Genomic DNA, 20,135 nt, shown 5'->3' with positions numbered 1-20,135 from the left:
AATAGGGTCCAGGGTGACTTAAACAAATTGGAGGACTGGGATAAAAGAAATCTGGTGAGGTTCAACAAGGACAAATGCAGAGTCCTGCACTTAAGACCGAAGAATCCCATGCACTGCTACAGGCTGGTGATTGACTGGCTAAGCAGTAGTTTTGCAGAAAAGGAGCAGGGGATTACAGTGGATGAGAAGCTGGATATGAGTCAACAGCGTGCCCTTGTTGCCAAGAAGGCTAACAACATATTGGGCTGCATTAGTAGGAGCATTGCCAGCAGATCGAGGGAAGTGATTGTTCCCCTCTATTCGGCATGGTGAGGCCACATCTGGAGTATTGTGCCCAGTTTTGTGCCGCCCGCTACAGAAAGGATGTGGAAAAACTGGAGCAAGTCCAGTGGAGGGCACATGACTTATGAGGAGAGGCTGAGGGAACTGGGCTTATTTAATCTGCAGAAGAGAAGAGCGAGGGGGGATTTGATAGCAGCCTTCAACTACATGAATGAGGGTTCCAAAGAGGATGGAGTTAGGCTGGTCTCAGTGGTGGCAGATGACAGAACAAGAAGCAATGGTTTCAAGTGGCAGTGGGGGAGGTCTAGGTTAGATATTAGGAAAAACTATTTCACTCGGAGGGTGGTGAAGCACTGGAATGGGTTACCCAGGGAGTTGGTGGAATCGCTATTCTTAGAGGTTTTTAAGGCCTGGCTTGAAAAAGCCCTGACTGGGATGATTTAGTTCGGGTTGGTCCTGCTTTGAGCAAGGGACTGGACTTGATGACTTCCTGAGGTCTCTTCCAACCCTAATCTTCTATGATTCTATGAAAATAATTCAGAATTTCCTTGCAGGAAAATTATTCCCACCCCTTCTATGCAATAGTCACCCTTCAGGATCAGTTCCTCAGCATCATCTCACTCTGAAGAAACCACTTTCCAGCTTGACACAGGGTGTTGCAGGAATAGCATGCCTAGACACTGGATAGGTCTGAGAAACAGGAAGGGCAGCCACATACAGTCAAAGACACAATGTCTGTGCAGGAAGCAACCAGAATATAAGTGTTTTTGCACATCATGTTGTTATCTCAGGCAGCAGGCAAGTAAGGATTAAAGGGACAGAATCTATTAACTCTCACTCAGCTAAGCGTCCCAGTAATGGAAACCCAAATAAATAAAAGCTAAGATGGGGGCAGTGTGGCTCACTGATGGAATTCAAAGGAACCTTTGCTGCAAAAGAGGGAGAACAAGAGAAATGTCAAAGGGAAACTAGCCACCCAGGAGCAAAAAGAAAGAGAAATATGCCTATAACCCTAAACTTTAATAAAAAAATGTTTTGGATGTCCTGCTAGTACAGACATTAGCTTGACAGTGCTAGTGAATTAAATTCCCCCACATTCTGCCCCTTTTGAGCCTCCCATTCTGTTCTCTTGCTTTCCCACTTCCCACCCTCAGGGAAACACCACCCTTTACCATCATGTGACAGTGAAGGAGGCAAGGTCTCCCACCACCCTATGCATTCCACCATTTAGCGGCCATTACTGACCAATGAGCCGATCCTCAAATCTACCCTAACCCCATGCCTGCACAGCAGGGCTTTGAAACCTCATCAAGCTCCTTTTAATCACGATTAGGACGTGAACAGTCTCAATTAGACATAGTACATGCAATTTCAGTACTGTCCATTGAAAATCGGAACGTGTGGTAACCCTACCTTTGGGGATGTGGCCCACCCTTATCTTTCCTCCACCTTTCATTATGCTTTGCCTCACTGCTTCTTGGAAGATAACAGTGATTATCTGGAATGTTCCACAGAATGGGACAAGAGAGGGAGGAATGAATAAAGAAATCTTCTGCTTTATATTTCCGAGTACAGAATTAGGCTGCCATTATATATCTTTTTCCACATTCCACTTTGTCATTTACAATCTAAAATACTGTTAATTCGGACTAAAAATGTCCATCTATTATTTGTGCATAGAAATTAACTGTAGGACTGGGCCATATTGATACCTCTTCCCTTAAAAACCATTATATATTTCTCTTAGACTCTGATGTTACATTGCAGAAGTCCAATTGGAACATAAGCAGAAAGTGGATTCATTATTTTACGTTCATTAGAGCCCACCAGAATGTGTCAGTTAGTCTCTCTCTATATATATATTTATATTTATATTTTGCACTCTTATTTCCAGTTGACCCAGCTACAGGGATGCTATGTTTGCATTTATGGAAGTAGTACCAAACTGTGATGCAATTCTGTGCAACTGAATTTGCAGAACATTAAATCACAATGCTGTAAGGAATCAAAATTGATAAATCTGATCAAAGAATTGTTTAACTTTATTGTCAATGTGAGCTCTAAAGAACTCTGTTGGAGAAAGTCGGGGAATTTTGATTGCCTGAGGGGTACGTAATGTTCTTTTTTATTCTTAGAGAGTGTTCATTTTATTACATTTTTCTCTAGAAATTGATATAAACAACATTGACAAGGGCTCTACTGAGCAGAATTCTGGTTAACTCATAACTCATTCACAGCGTTAGTTTAATTTATTTTTATCCAGGTTATTCCCCTGCACCCTCCCCCCACCCACAACATCCTCCTTTACTTTATAGCAGACACCACACCACCTCAATACCTTGTAGTGTCTCTACTAGAGATGACACGTAGTTTGATATGAAAGCTGATGTATGTGGTGTTCTGTAGTTCATCTAAGAGACTCTGTATAGGAAAGGGCAAGCAGAGAAGGACCATATTTCTGGTGGTTTAATTAGAACTTTTAGTGTTACTTAAGTTGGTTGTTTTGGGATTTACATTTTTAAAGGCGAAGTTACAATGAAACATTAACATACATCATACATAATCTGGTCCTTAATAAGTAAATATTCAAAGATGAAGCCCCACGCTCATACTCTCCTTAAAAAGGTAGAAACAATGTTTAACATTAGCTCTATTTTGGGGAAGCAGAGGAATTCTGCATCTAGCTCCGTAGCTTTTTGACTGTATAGTAATGAAATTGCTCACCCACCCAACACACCCTTACTGAATGACTACTCCCCATTCTTTCCTTTGCTGCTGCCAAGTGCATACTACACTAACTCTTTTACAAGTCCCTAGCAGAAAAAAACAGGGGATCAACACTCTTGTATTGTGCATACAGGGTGAAAACTATTTTCACAGGTTGAGAGAAGGGGCGGGGGAGAAGTCTGCCTCTTACTTCCTAATTATAGAACTGAATGTTTTTTTAAGTGTGACAGCAGTGAATGATATGAAGCAACAGCTACCATAAACTGTCAGTGGCCTATCATTTCTTGCCTTTTTCAGATCCTCAACATTCTAACGACTTAAAGCTTAAACACTTTGCTGAAACACAAGGCTCTCCTAGGCTCATGCAATTCTAGAACAAGCCTGCAACCTCCTTGCAGAGTTCTGCAAAAGGAAACCCTAGACCTTGCAACGAGAACTCAGGTATGCCTGCAGCTTCCATTTTCTTCAGCATGGAAAAGTGGCTTGATGCCTAATTCACAAGAAAAAGTATTACCCCATCTCCCAGTATCCCATAATTCCAATTCTATAAACTAACTTCAGTAGAAGTGACCTAGAATAACGATCATGTGAAAAAACAAGCCTTAAAATTTACCACACCACCTGTTCTTGTAGTCAAAAATACTCATTTACCCTGACAATCTGCATAACAATAAGATAATCTGAGGTATACCACATAATCCCTTGTACCAAAAGAAATTGATTTTGACACTTGTAATCATTCATCTATAAGGGAGGGAGGTACATTTTGCAGCAACTGGGCAAGGAGAAGGCGAAGAGATTTGTTTGGTCATTTCCAACATGATTTTTTTTTATGAACCAAAAATTAACATTTCATTTTGGAATTTCCCTCAATTTTATCTAAAAACCCACACCACCACATTTTAACCCCCCCTCCCCCCGCAACAAAATATTGGTTTTCTAACCTAAATGATTTTTTTAATGTAGCTTTGTCAAGAGATCCAAAAAAGTGTGTGTTTCAGGTTGATCAAAACAAGATCCCTCCCCCTCATATGTTTGGTTTCTGTGGACAAATTAAAAAAAAAAAAAAAAGTCAGTTACTTGCCCAGCTCTAGTCAGTATTCACCAAGAACCCTTAACTCAGGAGGACTGCAACTAGACAGACAGTGCTGCAATATCAACTCAATCAGCAATTGGCTCAGGTGGTTGAGACCTAACAAAGTTTAAGTCTCAGGCAAATGGTCATTGCTGTTGTAGTTCCCAGGAACCAGATCTACACAATGGAAATGCTAACAAAAGCTTTAACTCAGAAAGGTGTGCATTGTTTTAATAGGTTTATGAAGGACAGTATTTTGGCTTTCAAAGTACAAGTTCAGGACAAACATTGATGTCTATGGACACCTGTCCTTCTAAATTACTAAAAATACAGGAAGATAGTATTTTTTTTTTTAAAAGAGTTCATACTTCTGCATTTAGAGCTTGATCCTGCACTGCTGAACCTCTGGTCATCAGCAAATCACTTAAGTGCATTGGACTTTTCATGTGCTTAATGTTAAGCACAGGCTTCAGTGCTATATTGGATTGGGGCAGATTACTCAGGACCTTGGAGGGTGACGCCTTTGCATATTGTAGGCTGTATTCAGTCATGATATATGCATGTAGGATTCCTATAGACTAAATGGAAGCCCCATATCTGCAGATGAAGGCAGAATTAGGTCATTTTTTTCATAACTTTTTTGTTGTTTTTGCCAATTCTTTTAAGAAAGCTTAGAATAATACTGGCAAAACAACACAAAGGTTATGGAAAAATATATAAACCAAGTATAAACAACATATATAAACAAACTGAATAAATATATAAATGGTTCTACCTTCTGTTTAAACTTTACTTTGAAGTTTTGAACATGAAGTTGCCAAGTACTTTTCCCCTATACTTTCTGGTTGATGCAACCCAGGCCTTTCCCTTTGAAGTAATCAGCTTTCAATTAAACCAATAAGCTTTGCAGATTACAGTAATGGCTGCAGTAATTATTATGATTCCATTATTTTCTTTGTTAAGCACATTTGTAGTTTTAGATGACAGGAAATCAAGCAGGTAATTTGTAGAGATGTGTGAATAAGGAAATTATTCTATTCATGAGTTCATAATGAACAGTGAGATATCCTAATAATGTTTTGTGTTTTCTCACCTAACGAGGAATAGAAAAAGCAAAAGAAGTGACCTGGATAATTTCCTGCGACTTTCCCTTTGTTCTTAAGCTCTTTTTACAGTATTGTTTCAGGGGCAATGCAGAATAAACTGAGATGAATCAGAGCCAAGCTTTGAACCTTTGCTTTGAACCTTTTTGTGGAACTATTTCTGTCCTCCTCCTCCCTCTTGCAAGGATATAATACTCCAAGTAAGCCAATGCAGAATTTCACACATTACAGTGCTCATCCTGGATTACAGCTAGATCACGACTCATTTAAGTGCTTTCTAATTGTAATATTTGCAAGATCACTAGTGAATCATGCAGACTATTCCCAATGAATGCTTATGCAACCTTTAAAATCATAACACCATCATGCAAGTCTGCCAACGATGTAACAGAAGAACTATTTTAAAAGTGTTTAGAAAGATTTTCAGAACTACATTGGCTGGCTGAGCAAAGAGGAACCAAATGAGTTGAAGCTTCTGCGGGGAAGGGTGCTTTGAGGGAAGCATTCTCACCTGAAACAGAGTATTTAAAGGCTTCATAATTGTATTTGTTACAGAGATAAAGAGGAACAATGTGCTGGCTTCAGCTCTCTGCATTCATCCTTGTCACACCTCCTTCCATACAGTTGCATATGTGGAAATACACAAAGTCTTCAGCCATTCCACTGTAGTCCACGCCTCATCTCCTGCCCTCTGTTGAGCTCCCTGACATCTGGCCAGCTAGATCCCTTATCTGAGCCTCTCTTTTCTGAAATCTCATTACCTATAAACAGTCAGGGAAAATAACCCTTTTGTAGCTAGCCACTTGTTCTCAGATATGAAAGGTTTAAGCATATGCATAGAGAGAGGGAGACACGACTGATAAAATGTGTAGATATTAGTAACTGAGGGCAGAATTTTGTCCATATTCCTCAAATTCTGTACTCAGAACATGTGAATCACCCTTCTGAATTCTTAATATTTGTTGGGCATGTGGTTTTGGACACCAGAAACACATTGATACTATGGCTGGCTATTGTCACTACTTTGAACAAACAGAAGCAATATATACCCTTTCACTTTCAGGAATTCCTATTTTACCCCTCTTCTTAGGACTATATTTGCTCCTATCTCCCCCTCCTCTCTGTGATCCACATGGAGACTCTGGGTCTTATCCCAACCTCATTCAAGCCAACTGAGCAGAGGTGGGCAAACTATAGCCCGTGGGACCCTCCTACCCGGTCCCTGAACTCCTAGCCTGGGAGGTTAGCCCCCGGCCCCTCCCACACAGTTCCCTCTCCCCAGCAGCTTCAGCTCACTGCACTGCCGGCGCAATGCTCTGGGTGGCAAGCTCCTGGGGCAGCACAGCTGCAGAGCCGTGGCCTGACCCGGTGCTCTGTGTGCACGGTGCCGTGGCTGGCTCCAGCCGGGCGGCACGGCTGCCTGTCCTGGTGCTCTGGGCAGCAAGGCTGTAGCGCCCCAGCCACCGGTGCACCAGGCAGTGCAGTAAGGGGGCGGGGAGGGGTTTGATAGAGAGCAGGGGAGTTGGTCGGGGGCCTGGGTGTGGATGGGGTCAGGGCTGTCAGAGAGCGGGGAACAGGGGGACTGAATGGGGGCAAGGATCCCAGGGGGGCAGTCAGGAAGGAGGGGGGATTGGTTGGGGCAAGAGTCCTGGGGAGGGCCACACATGGCTGTTTGGGGAGGCACAGCCTCCCCTAACCAGTCCTCCATACAATTTCCAAAACCCAGTGTGGCCCTCAGGCCAAAAAGTTTGCCAACCCCTGCAATAGAGTCTCTCCCGAGTAAATTAAGTGTAATGTCAATTTTATGTCAGCAGCAACTTTGGCTTTCTTGAATAGTGAAATACAGTTATTAGTGCAACTTGTAGTAAAATTAAAACTGATGTCTACACACAGATACTACTAAATTTCATAATAAAATCCTTCAATTTCTGAATTTCTTCTATTTGTGTATGTATGACATGACTGTGGCACCACAAGAAGTTGAAGGAAGCGAACAACTAACTTCCAACTAAAGGCACAGAGACAATATACACTGCAGTAATTTTAAACAGACACAGCTAAAGAACTCAGTGCAGCTCCCAATTCTCAAGAAAAAATATTTAAGAGGATATATGATGATTTTTTTCCCCTCTGAAGTTAATTGAGGAATCCTATGAAACCCCATTTGTTTTTTATTCTAAAAATTGTTCTTGTTCAGACTTAAAAAAAGTGTTAACTTGGATAATTGGAAAAAAAATGTTAGCAATGAGATCAGTCAGGAACTAGAATAAATTTGCTGGGGGTGGGGGCAATAACAGACGTGTTCAGTAGCAGACTGGTTAGAATACTTCTCTCAAGTATATGGGGAACCCTGCATAGGTGGCTGCGTGGTTCTTTTCCTGGATCAGTTTTTCATCTATGACAGGAGTAACTAGAGGTTAACTCAACATTGTTGACCTATACTGTATAGAACTTTCATTACAAATGCAATACCACCAATCAATTGTTTCCAGCTTTTGTTACAAACTTAACACTCAGCCCAAGTTCTCAAACCTTTGGATTAATCCTGAGTAAAGTATTAATATATCGTTTTAGGTCCAAACCAGTTGGAAGCTTATGCACAAGACACTACTTTATCCATCTATACTGCTCGCAAGTTGCATTTATTTCATCTACACTGCTTGCAAGTGGCATTTATTTCAGTTGGCCTATTCACCATTTTTCAGTCTCCTCCAGTTTTTGCCACTAGTTGCCTCTTATTTTCCTGCATTGTTTGTACTAAATGTAGGTTGATCATTTTGTGGGGGTAGGAAGTTTGCCAAAGAAGTTTTAAAATGTGCCCTTGTGAGAGTTTTGGGTGGTGTTGGCTGATGTGTACTTAGCTGGCTGGAATTTTTATTTTTTTAGTTTTGTGGCTTAAGTTGCTGAGTATCTACAACTCCCACTGAAAATCAGGACTTGCATTGTATTTGGCGTCTACCCTATAATTATATCAAATCTTTGCGACAGATGCAGTATACTGGGTTAAGATCCAGTTACGATGTCCCCTTAGGATTTCCCTCTAGCACTGTTACCCATGGTAGAGACAGTCAATGCAAGAGAATAACAGTGATCTTCAGCCCATTTAACTCCCTTGTGTGGGTGATGTAGGGCTCATGAGGATCTAGCCTAAAGGTACTAGCTGGTGGCTTCTTCAATACACCTTGACACAGTTACTTGTTATTTTTCTTTCAATGCTTCTGTTTCTTACTTCAAAATAAACTGACTGAGCACAAAAAAAAAACAACCCTTTTAAAATGCAGAGACTTATTTACAGGGAAAACATTTATCAGTTCAGTCATATGAGCCATCACATCAATTAATGTGATGTGAATGGACCTGACAACCTAATGAGGCATATCAAGACAATACATCCCCGGAGACAGTTTTGGAAGCAAGAGGAAATTTGGCTGTAAAATGGGTTTAAATACTAGATATTTAAAGAAAAAAAATATTGTAGAATCTATGTTTGTGCAGGGATAATATCCAAATGCTCACCACTAATCATTGTTTCGGAACAATTTTTGCTATTTGTATAAAATGTGTATGTGATTGAAGTGGATGACAATTGAAAATATTCAGATTTTTTATGAAGAACAACAACCTAATCACTTCACACTTGCTTCTAATCTCTTACTGTAAGAAAACGGTTAATTTGCCAAAAATTACAGTCCAGGCAACAAAGCTGAAAACACACCCTTTTCTGTTGTCAGGGTTTCATACAAACATTTTGATACCCCCTACGTTTTGCTTTGTTTCAGGTTTTCTGACCTTAAATTCAATATTTTCTTCCTCCTCTTTTAACTCTCTGAAAGAGCTTAATTGTTTCATCCTAACATTGTTTCTATGCTCTGATTTGGGGTTTGTAAGAGCTATTTTGCATCACTTGCTATTCCGCCTCTATGGGAGATCTATTCAGTTGCTGGATTAACTTTAAATTTATCTAGGCTAATACTCACTCTTTAAGCCCCATCTAACATCTCTGTGAGTCCTTTGAATAGTTTAACTTATGATTGCGGATGGGTGTTAATGTAAAGGTTGAACATACAACTGTTCGTTTACAAGCATGCACAAGCACTTGTGTGCATAACAAAGGGAGATTGGGCTCTGACAATATAGTCATTGTTTACTTCATAGCTTTCATAATCAAAGATGAAACATAATGTTATGGATTTGTTAGCATTAACATTAAATACCAAACCAATTTTTCCTGAATTAGTGGAGAAAGGGAACAAATATTTAATCTTTTCCCACCTTTTATTATATATAAGTAGTTATTGTATAAAATACCAGGTACCCATGTACACTAAGTCATGTATGTGTTACACTTGGCTGATTTTCTCTGTGATTAAGTTCCACAGAAAAGGATTTTCCACAAAGACAGACCTAACCGCAGCCCAATTCTGACTGAATATGGGCGTCAGGAGAAAACCTGTCCTGGACAACCATAACAGCCAGGTAGAGTCAGGGGAGAGTGTGTGTTAGTTCTCATATTTAAGATTATTTTAAAGGGCTTTATATATGAATATCTAGCCCCTGAATTGTACTACATAGCATACTATCTGCCAACGTAGATCACCAAGAGTGAGCATTTCTGATTCCCACACTTCTGTCCCAGGAGCCAGCAAACAAGCATGAATATATTCTCTAACAGCTGCAGTTTCAGTATCACTTCATTGTTGAATACTTTCAATGTAAGAAGATATGGATAACTGAGGCTGGTAAATTCCACGTCCAAGACCAAAGAAAGTGAATTAGAACATAAAAGTGGCCACACTGGGTCAGACCAAAGGTCCATCCAGTCCAGTATCCTGTCTACCGACAGCGGCCAACGATCTCTCTCCTGCCATCCATCTCCACCCTCTAACAAACAGAGGCTAGGGACACAGTTCCTTACCCATCCTGGCTAATACCCATCAATGGATTTAACCTCCATGAATTTATCCATTTCTCTTTTAAACCCTGTTATAGTCCTAGCCTTCACAACCTCCTCAGGCAAGGAGTTCCACAGGTTGACCATGCGCTGAGTGAAGAAGAACTTCCTTTTATTTGTTTTAAACCTGCTGCCCATTAATTTCATTTGGTGGCCCCTAGTTCTTATATTATGGGAACAAGTAAATAGCTTTTCCTTATTCACTTTCTCCACACCACTCATGATTTTATATACCTCTATCATATTTCCCCTTAATCTCCTCTTTTCCAAGCTGAAAAGTCCTAGCCTCTTTAATCTCTCCTCATATGGGACCAGTTCCAACCCCTAATCATTTTAGTTGCCCTTTTCTGAAGCTTTTCTCATGCCAGTATATCTTTTTTTGAGACAAGGGGACCACATCTGTACGCAGTATTCTGGATGTGGATGTACCATGGATTTATATAAGGGCAATAAGATATTCTCAGTCTTATTCTCTATCCCTTTTTAAATGATTCTTAACATCCAGTTTGCTTTTTCGACCACTGCTGCACACTGCGTGGACGTCTTCAGAGAACTATCCACAATGACTCCAAGATCTTTCTCCTGATTTGTTGTAGCTAAATTAGCCCCCATCATATTGTATGTATGTATAGTTGGGGTTATTTTTTCCAATGTGCATTATTTTACATTTATCCATGTTAAATTTCATTTGCCATTTTGTTGCCCAATCACTCAGTTTTGTGAGATCTTTTTGAAGTTCTTCACAGTCTGCTTTGGTCTTAACTATCTTGAGCAGTTTATTATCATCTGCAAACTTTGCCACCTCACTGTTTACCGCTTTCTCCAGATCATTTATGAATAGGTTGAATAGGATTGGTCCTAGGACTGACCATTGGGGAACACCACTAGTTACCCCTCTCCATTCTGAACATTTACCATTTATTCCTACCCTTTGTTCCTTGTCTTTTACCCAGTTCTCAATCCATGAAACGATCTTCGCTCTTATCCCATGACAACTTAATTTATGTAAGAGCCTTTCGTGAGGGACAAAGGCTTTCAGGAAATCTAAGTACGCTGTGTCCACTGGATCCCTCTTGTCCACATGTTACACTGAATGAACAAACAGGATAGCCCCCACTCTGCTGTTGGGCTTCTGCCTGCATTTACCTAAGTTAAAGATAGGGGTTTGTTTAAAATCAAGAATGATTGATTATAGTTTAGTGTAAAGATTTTAAGAATGGCAAGTGTACCTTGCCCCCTTCCCACTCCCCTTCCCAACTCCCTCTTGAAACTCCCTGTTAGCTGCCCCATGTCACCTGCTCACTGTTTTATAAAGCCCTGGCCTCCTTGATAGCCCCGCCCCCGACTAAGGCTCAGCCAATGAACAGAGGATTCTAGATTTCAAACCTTGTTATTTATTATCCAGAAAAACTGAAGGCAATTGAATATTTTCATTTGAAACAGAGACATTTTTATTTCTAGAACTATTTCACCTGCAAATATTGCACATATGAGCATTTCATTGAAACAAACTCTCATAACACTTTTCTTTAACCACAAGCACCACCCTCAGTTTTGTCAGGGTGGAGTTTTGACCAGCATCTCTCATCCTTGTGATCTCTTCTACCCCTATGATCCAAATAAAAATGTCAGCTAGATAATTTTGATAATAAAGCCCATAACATTTTGATAAAGAACAAGATACACAGCCATAATGATGATACTATGGCCTATGCATTTAATATAATCCACCTCCACCAGCTAAGTATCAATACTGAATAGCAGTGGGTGGGCTTGTGGGGGAGGGACGGGATAGAAAGAAAGAACTGTGCTACATTCCATTAAAAGTAGAACCCAGATAAAAGGATGGAAGTATCTGTAGCTGTCCTGGAAGTTCAACCTTTCTACTCCCTTCAAGAATGAACACAACCATTTAAGAGCAGCCCGCCCATCCACACCAGGTACTGCATCTTCAAACATGGACCACAGAGTTATCAAAAGAAGTTGGAGATCGGAGATCAGAAATCCACAAAGAACATTTCTTGTAGTCTCTGTTACCAAGGGGAAAAAAAACAGCTCCATTAAGTCAGACTGTTCCAGTGCTATGAAATAAGAGAATTCAAAGCAGCCTATCCAATCCAGATGTACTTGGTACTATCACGGCACTGCCAATAACTTTCACAAAAAGGAGAGGCTGCTGATTAGTTGAGGCATTCACACCAAGAAAATGATTTGAAACAATGGATGAACCTCTGCATATTTGAGCCATGTAGCTAAACCGCCCTTTCGGAATGAAATATAACCTTCCCAACCCCCACTTACCTACAAAACAAACCAGAGACTCACTGCTGGGTTTCAAAACCAAGAAACTATGAATCTATTACACAGAGAGCAATTCTGAACTCTGCATCCTTTCCTGGATCTTAGCAAGCAGACAGTCTAAAACTCAACCACAGACACTGCACATTTTACTTATTGTGCTCTGAAACTTCTACAACACTACTGTAGAATGCTAATGTAAGTGTATATCATAATACAGTCATATGCTCCTACAATAAAAAAATCCCCAATTAAAGCAAAAGTCCACAGAGTAATAGTTTTAATTTTAATTAGCCAAAGTCTCTCCCTCTTTCTCTGCCCCCATCCTCCCATGAAATCTATTTATTCCTCATTAATTTACTCCTAAATTTTGGGAGACTAACTCACTTTTTGGTTGTTTATATTTCATCTATTTCTCTATTAAACTATATATAAGACAGTGACAATTTTAGAATTTACAATAGGAAGATCAGATTCACACTACCACTTCACATCATAGTTTCTATTATACAGCATTTGTGATCCACAGATTGAACTCTCATTGCTATCAGTGAGAGGTTGTGAATGTACGGACGGCAGTCTTTAGCTCTATATCTTGGAGGTAACAGATTCCTGTATATTGAGATTAAAAGGAAATTTATAATCATAGCTAAGTTTGGACACTGACCACTGGAAGCAGAAATTTAAAAACAAAATAATAAAATGTAATATCTCCCTTATATTACAATAATGGCAACATTTTCCCTCAGGAAGGCATTTAAGTAACTGCTTAAGTCCCCACCTATTCATTAAAGCTATTAGGCACATATTAAATATTTTGCTAAATAGGTATGTACTGCAGAATTGCAGCCAGACTTATAAGGTTTCCACCATTAACAAAACAATAAGCAAGAACTGATAGTATTGACTACAATTACAAATACTCCTATACAGTATAAAATATCCTCCAACCTTCTACTTCAGGTCCTAAATTAGATTAATTACAGCATATATCAGTGGAAGTGTTGAGAACAGACTTCATCAAAGCAGGATCAATCACCTTGAGATAATTTATTTTCAGGTTGTTTGATGGCAATTATTTGTAGCTTACTATTAGACAGTTTATATTCTAGTTTAGAACAAAAAAGGAAGAATAGTTCAAAGTCTTTCCAAAAGCCTTTCTTGTAAAAGAAAAGAAAATAGTTCTAACTGATTAAATGATGATTTTCATTTCAAATTTCAAAATTTCAGAAACGAGCACTCTGACAATGCTTTGAAAGTGAACATAAATATCAGCAACTTGGTATATTCTTGTTTCAACAACTTCATATTGACTTAGACTTTTGTCATGCTAACAAACAGCAAAAACAAAAAAAAACCCCACCACCCTCTTTTTAACATTTCTGTAGGAAGGCCTGGAATTTTAAGACGTATGCTGCAAGTTGTATGTCAGCTTTATTTAACACACTCCACATGCTCTAGTTCCTTTGATGCCCCCCAAAACAACAGATATACACTTAAAACAAAAGGATAGCATGTTTTACCTAGATAAGCATCTCACAGCAGTTTATCATTAGCATTTTTATTGCTTGAGTAATAAAATCAAATGCATGTATTCTGTTATAATGGAAATAAAGCTTTTTTCAGGGAGACCTGATCTCAACTCTCTGTATTTGCAATACTATTTGGGAAAAAGTAGACCTATTTAAGCAGTTGGGAATTTAAAAAAAAATGAAATATGGGAACTTAAGAAGAGGCATTAAAATATTCTTCAAGCATCTGAAATACACAACTCACTGACCAGTTACTGCATCTCCCAAAAGTGCCACAACACTAGAGATAAGGTTAAAAGAAAAGACAAGGTTCTAAACTGTATTTTCCAAGTACATATAGCATCAATTCATATTTGCCTTCTCTTCTCCCACCCAATAAAGACTATAATGAACATGTGTAGTACACAATCCTGTCCTTTTTCTGCAAATTTACAATTCATGCACCAGTGCTGTCTCTTTGCCAGTAGCCCCTCAGTAGCACTTTGTGGCTCTGAAAAGATAAACTCTTATTCCCATAAATTATAATATGCTAGGCTTGCAATTAATGAATTGTTGACACCCCATCTCCTCAGTATAAAAATGTGCATTAGTTTATGCTTTGAACAAAAGATCTAGACTGTGTAATAAAGATTGCCACACCACTAGGTTTTTCCATAATATAGTTTTGACACACAGACTCATTTGTGATTCACTAAGATGTGCCAGCAACTCTGGTCAGACCTGGCATGCTCATTATACCTCTCTGACACTGGTGTCATATTTATTTAAAAGGTGACATATAATATATAGTTTGAAAACCACCACCACACTGGTCAGTAGTGTCACTCTGAAGTGCATGTAACAACTCTGTAGGTGAAATTATGGATACTTTCATATTATGTCCGGGAGGCTAAACAGAAAAAGATAAAACAAGTTTCTCCTATACAAAGAAGAAAATAAATATCATAGCAGATGCCTTGTCCAGGAAAAATGGCTCTGACCTGCTGTCTCTGGATCAGCCAATGTACCACAACTCACTATGGTTATAATCTGTGTCTAAAAGGGGTTATGTCATGGAAAAATTAATAACTTCCTGATCATTAATAATCCTGCATGATGTATGTATGTGGTGTGCATTAAGAGTTCTAGAAATATGTTAGAATGACAACTAAAATGTGGTTAAGTCAGCCACATCAGGGGCAGTTGGCAAACAGGTCTGCCCTAGACAAAGGAATGTGTATTTTCTTCTTTGAGGACGCTGGTCATCAGGCAAAGACAATGAAAGTCTATTTGCACATTAGGCAAACAAAGCTATCGAGCAAACAAATAGGGGAGTAGACAGCATGGTGTCTATACCCAGCAGAAGAGAGATGCTTGGTCTGGGTTTTACTTTTCAAAGAATACATTATAGACTAGTAAAACTTGGCAAAAACTGGAAGCCTGAACCACAAATGATAAGCAATTGAATCAACTGACTGTATACAATATTATAAAAGTGTACATAGAGAGGTCTTTTATGGAAACCTGTGACAATGGTGATATCATTGTGTGTTGTATGTATTAAAATGACAAATGTTTATTGATATTATGCTTCACAGTCTGTGACCAAAGAAAGGGAGACACAGGATTTCCCTTACACAGGTAGATGGAGACAGAAGGGAAGGCAGCTAAATAAATTAAGCAAGGTGTGACCAAAATCAATGCCAGCCCCATTTGCATAGGAATCAGCAGGGAATGGGAAGACTCCAGGAGAGAAAGAAAAGTATGAGGTCATCCTGCTTCTTGAAACAAGGTCATTGAATGTTAATGTCTTCAACAAGGAGAGAAGCCATCTTTGGCACCCATCACTAGACGGCCACAAGAGGCCAGAGCTCTTTCAAGCTGAGAAAGTTGGGTCCTTCAATCAAGGGAGGGTTGAAGTTTTTGAGAACTGAATATAAGGGAGAAGCTAACGTCTTTCACCTAGGAAGACGAAGGAAGCCAGCATCTTGTACTTTTGTAGAAGGTCCTGAGGGAAAGTCAGCCACGGCTGGGAAGAAGGATTGGTGGGAGAAACCATTTTGAACAAAACCTGTAACTTTCTAGATTAAGTTGTAAACTTTTAGATACATGATTTCACTTTTATTTGCTTGTGATCAATGCAATCTCTATATCTTGTACTTGATCTCACTTAAATCCTATTTTCTTTTTGTTAATAAACTTATTTATAAACAGTGCTTTGTTTAAAGTGTTAATTCCATTTAAAGCGGTAAACTGTACATTATGTCATGTCATTATACACGCAGTGTCACACCAACTTTAAACTCTTCTAGTTTATTTGATCCTGAATAACTCAGCTTTCATCTCATTGGATGGACTGAAGTGAGTTTCAGAGTAGCAGCCATGTTAGTTTGTATTCACAAAAAAAAAAACAAGGAGTACTAGTGCACCTTAGAGACTAACCAATATATTTGAGCATAAGCTTTCGTGAGCTACAGCTCACTTCATCGGATGAAGTTGACTTTCTGTTGCTTAAATGTCCAATGTTCTCAGTAATTTGGACAGCTTCAGGATTTTTTTGACATATTTCAATATAAAAAGTAGAAGTTAAATGTTTACATTTGAGCTGTTATGCCAGCAATTTGAGCTCTCACAACCGGATCTCATGTTACATCCTTTGTAGTCTCCAAAAGTACATTAAGTGCAAGGTAGTTTCCAGAAACCTAATGCTTCTGCACAAAGATGTCAGCTTGTTGGATAGAGGACAGAGATGTCTGGCAATGTACTCAACACTTCATATTTTATGTCCTAAAAATATAGCTTCTCACCTGGGTCATTGTTCAAAATTAATTATGTGATTTCACAAAGTTTCAAGAGTAAAGAAATCTTGCCTATAAAGATTTTAACACAGAATCATAGAAACGTAAGACTGGAAGGGATATCAATACATTATCTAGTCCAGTGCCCTGCTCTGAGGCAGGATTAAGTATTACCTAGATCATCCCTAAGAGGTGTATAACCGGTTTTTAAAAGCTTCCAGTGATAGAGGTATTTAATCTAGTGTTTATCTAACTACACTTACTAACCAGGAAATTTTTCCTAATGTCTGACCTAAATCTTCCTCCCTGGGTTACAATTTAAACCCATTATTTCTTGTCCTGTCCTCAGTGGTCATGTCCTCCTCTTTGTAATGCTTTTTATGTACTTGAAAACTGTTCTGTCCCTTCTCTTCTCCAGACTATACAACCCCTTCCCCCCCCCCAATCTTTCCTGATAGCTCTTTTTTTTTTTTTTAAGACATTTAATCATTCTTGTTGCTCTCTTATGGACTTTCTTCAATTTGTCCACCTCTTTCTCCATGTGTGGTGCCCAGAAATGGACACAATAATACAAATAAGCCCTTATCAGTTCTATGTGGAAGAATTACCTCATGTCTTGCTTACAACGCTCTTACTAATACATCCCAGAATTGTGTTTGCTTTTACTGCAACAGTATCACATTGTTGACTCATTTAATCTGTGATGCACTGCAACCCACAGATCCTCTTCTGCAATACTCCTTCCTAGGCAGTCATTTTCCCTTTTTGTATTAGGAAGGAATAATCAGTTTCACAAAGTATAGTACTTTGCATTTGTCCTTATTGGATTTAATCCTATTTACTTCAGGTCACTTCAGTTTGTCAAGATCATTTTGAATTCCAGTCCTATCCTCTCACATGCTTGAAATCCCTCCCTGCTTGGTATCAACCACAAGCTGTATATGAGTACTCTCTATTCCATTATCCAAATCATTGATGAAGATAATGAATAGAACTGGACCCAGGATAGATCCCAATAGGATCCCGCTCAATAGGCCTTCCAGTTTAACTATGAACCATTGATAACTACTCTGAGTATGTTTTTCAAATGAGTTGTGTAGCCACCTTATAGTTTCATTTACGTATATTTTTCTAGTTTATGAGAAGGTCATGTGAGAGCATCAAAATTGTTACTAAAGTGGAGATAATCACATACACAGCTTCCCCTCATCCACAAGTTTTGTCACCCTGTCAAACAAGGATATTAGGTTGGTTTGACAAGATTTGTTCTTGATAAATCTATGTTGACTGTTAGATATATCTTTTTTCATGCATGTGCTTACAAATTAATTGTTTGCTTCTTTATCATTCAGAGTATGAAAGTTAAGCTGACTGGTCTATAATTCCCCGAGTTACACCTTCAGTTAGCTCCTGTATACCATTCATTCAGGTTTGATAAAATGATTAAGGAAGTAAAATCCATTTATTCATGTCTGAACACTGAAGACAAAATATAATTTTGGAAGCCTTCTCTATCCATTGCTAGCTTTAAACACTCAGCAGCTGACCTCTTAGTGATCTGCTGCATACCCTCCATCAATCTCTTTGATGACTGTCCCCTGCTACAAGGATCTGTCCCCATTCTTTCCATGATACATTTCTTGAGGTTATTTCCATCTCTAGTACATGTTTGTGCCTGTTGATTTTCAACAGCAGGGTCCGCTTTTCTCCCATAATATTTCTAACAAGCATTCATCTACTTTTCTGTCTAGGAGATATGCAAGGGTCTTCACCAGCACTCCATCTCAAAAGGTCACACGTTTAGAGATCACACATTTCCCCCCAACTTTCATAAGGGAAGCTAGTAATCTCCCACTCAACCAGTGTCTTCTGATTTCTTAAGATCCCAGATAACTGAATTCATCTAATACCTCTACATCTGGACTGTTTCTATAATGTCCTCTTGCATCTTATTTTTATTAATTGTATCAATGTACATGTGTTTTGTTATCATTTAAAGATAATCCATATTCCTCCCTACCTGTTTTAACAAACTGCAACATTTGTTGCATTGCATCAGTGGTGTGGCAAAGTAGCATCATATTGGCCTTTCTGAGGTCAGTTAAGAGATATTCACTAATGTATATACCAGCTCCACCCACTTTGTCAAAGACATGAAGGCCTATTCTCATAATATGTTTGGTATATACACTGAAAAAGTTTTTGGACAAAAATACAGCATTGATTTGCACTTTGCCCAATGGGAAGCCACTCATTCTCACCTACTACTGTTTTCACTATGATCTCCTGTTGATTGTAAAGGCTACTGATGAATTCAGTGAAATACCTTGGATAGGTAGAATAGGTTAAATATTAACTGTGACTAATTATGTGTAATTAACAAATCCAACAACTACAATGGTTAATAGTGACTACTGTGTCTTAAAGTGACATTTTAAGTAATATCACTACCTTATATCCTGATAATTAAGGAACTATTTCCATCTCATTTTCATATTCATAAGACACAAACCTCAAAAGTTACGTAGATCTAGTCCGGAAAAGCATTAAAATGTTCATAGATGGCAATATAAGCCAGATTTATTCTGTAGTTAAGGTTACCCAGTAGTTTCCATTATCACCTCTTGATATCAGTGATAACATTTTTGAACTTTCAAATTTTTATTTCAAAAAGTCTGAGCAACAACAGTACAGCTGTTCCCTCCCCCACCGGCAAATATGAAACAGTTCATTGTGTGCAGATAGCTGATACTTGTCTTCTCAAGCAAGCCTTTTCTCAACTTAGTTATCATAAGAGGAATCTGGGGGATGCTACAAGGACACCCTGAAAGTATATCTCAAGAGAGGCACTGACCCCTTGAATTGGGAAGAGCTGGTTGACAATAGATTGCAATGGCATTGCAACATACATCAAGCCTCAGCCCATTTTGAAGAGAATTGCCTTGCTCAAGAGGCTGAGAAATGGCACAGGAGAAAGGAAAGTGTACAGCATCCCAGCCAGCTGTTGTGCGCTCTCCAAGCAACCCCCTGTCATATAATGTGGAAAAACCTGTAGAGCATGTTTTGGATTCCTCAGCCATCTTAAGTCTCATCAATGACTCCCTCCCCACCGGCAGACATCCTCAGATTGAGGGATAGCTGCTGCCAACAAAGGGGAAAACAATTTATCTACTTACAGTGGGAAAAATCCTGGTGCCTTTCAAGTCAATGGCAAGACTTCCACTGACTTTAATAGAACCAGGATTTCATCAAGTATATGAAAATAAACTGGTGGATTTGTTGATATATAATGTAGTACCATTTGATGTATCACTTTTTAGAATTTAAAAAAAAAACAGTATGTGGTCACCCTCAAAATCTTGCCATTTTTGCCATAAATAATGTTACCTC

Source organism: Eretmochelys imbricata, chromosome 9 (genome assembly GCF_965152235.1).
Source record: "Eretmochelys imbricata isolate rEreImb1 chromosome 9, rEreImb1.hap1, whole genome shotgun sequence".
NCBI lineage: Eukaryota > Metazoa > Chordata > Testudines > Cheloniidae > Eretmochelys > Eretmochelys imbricata.
This window is presented reverse-complemented; position numbering follows the sequence as displayed.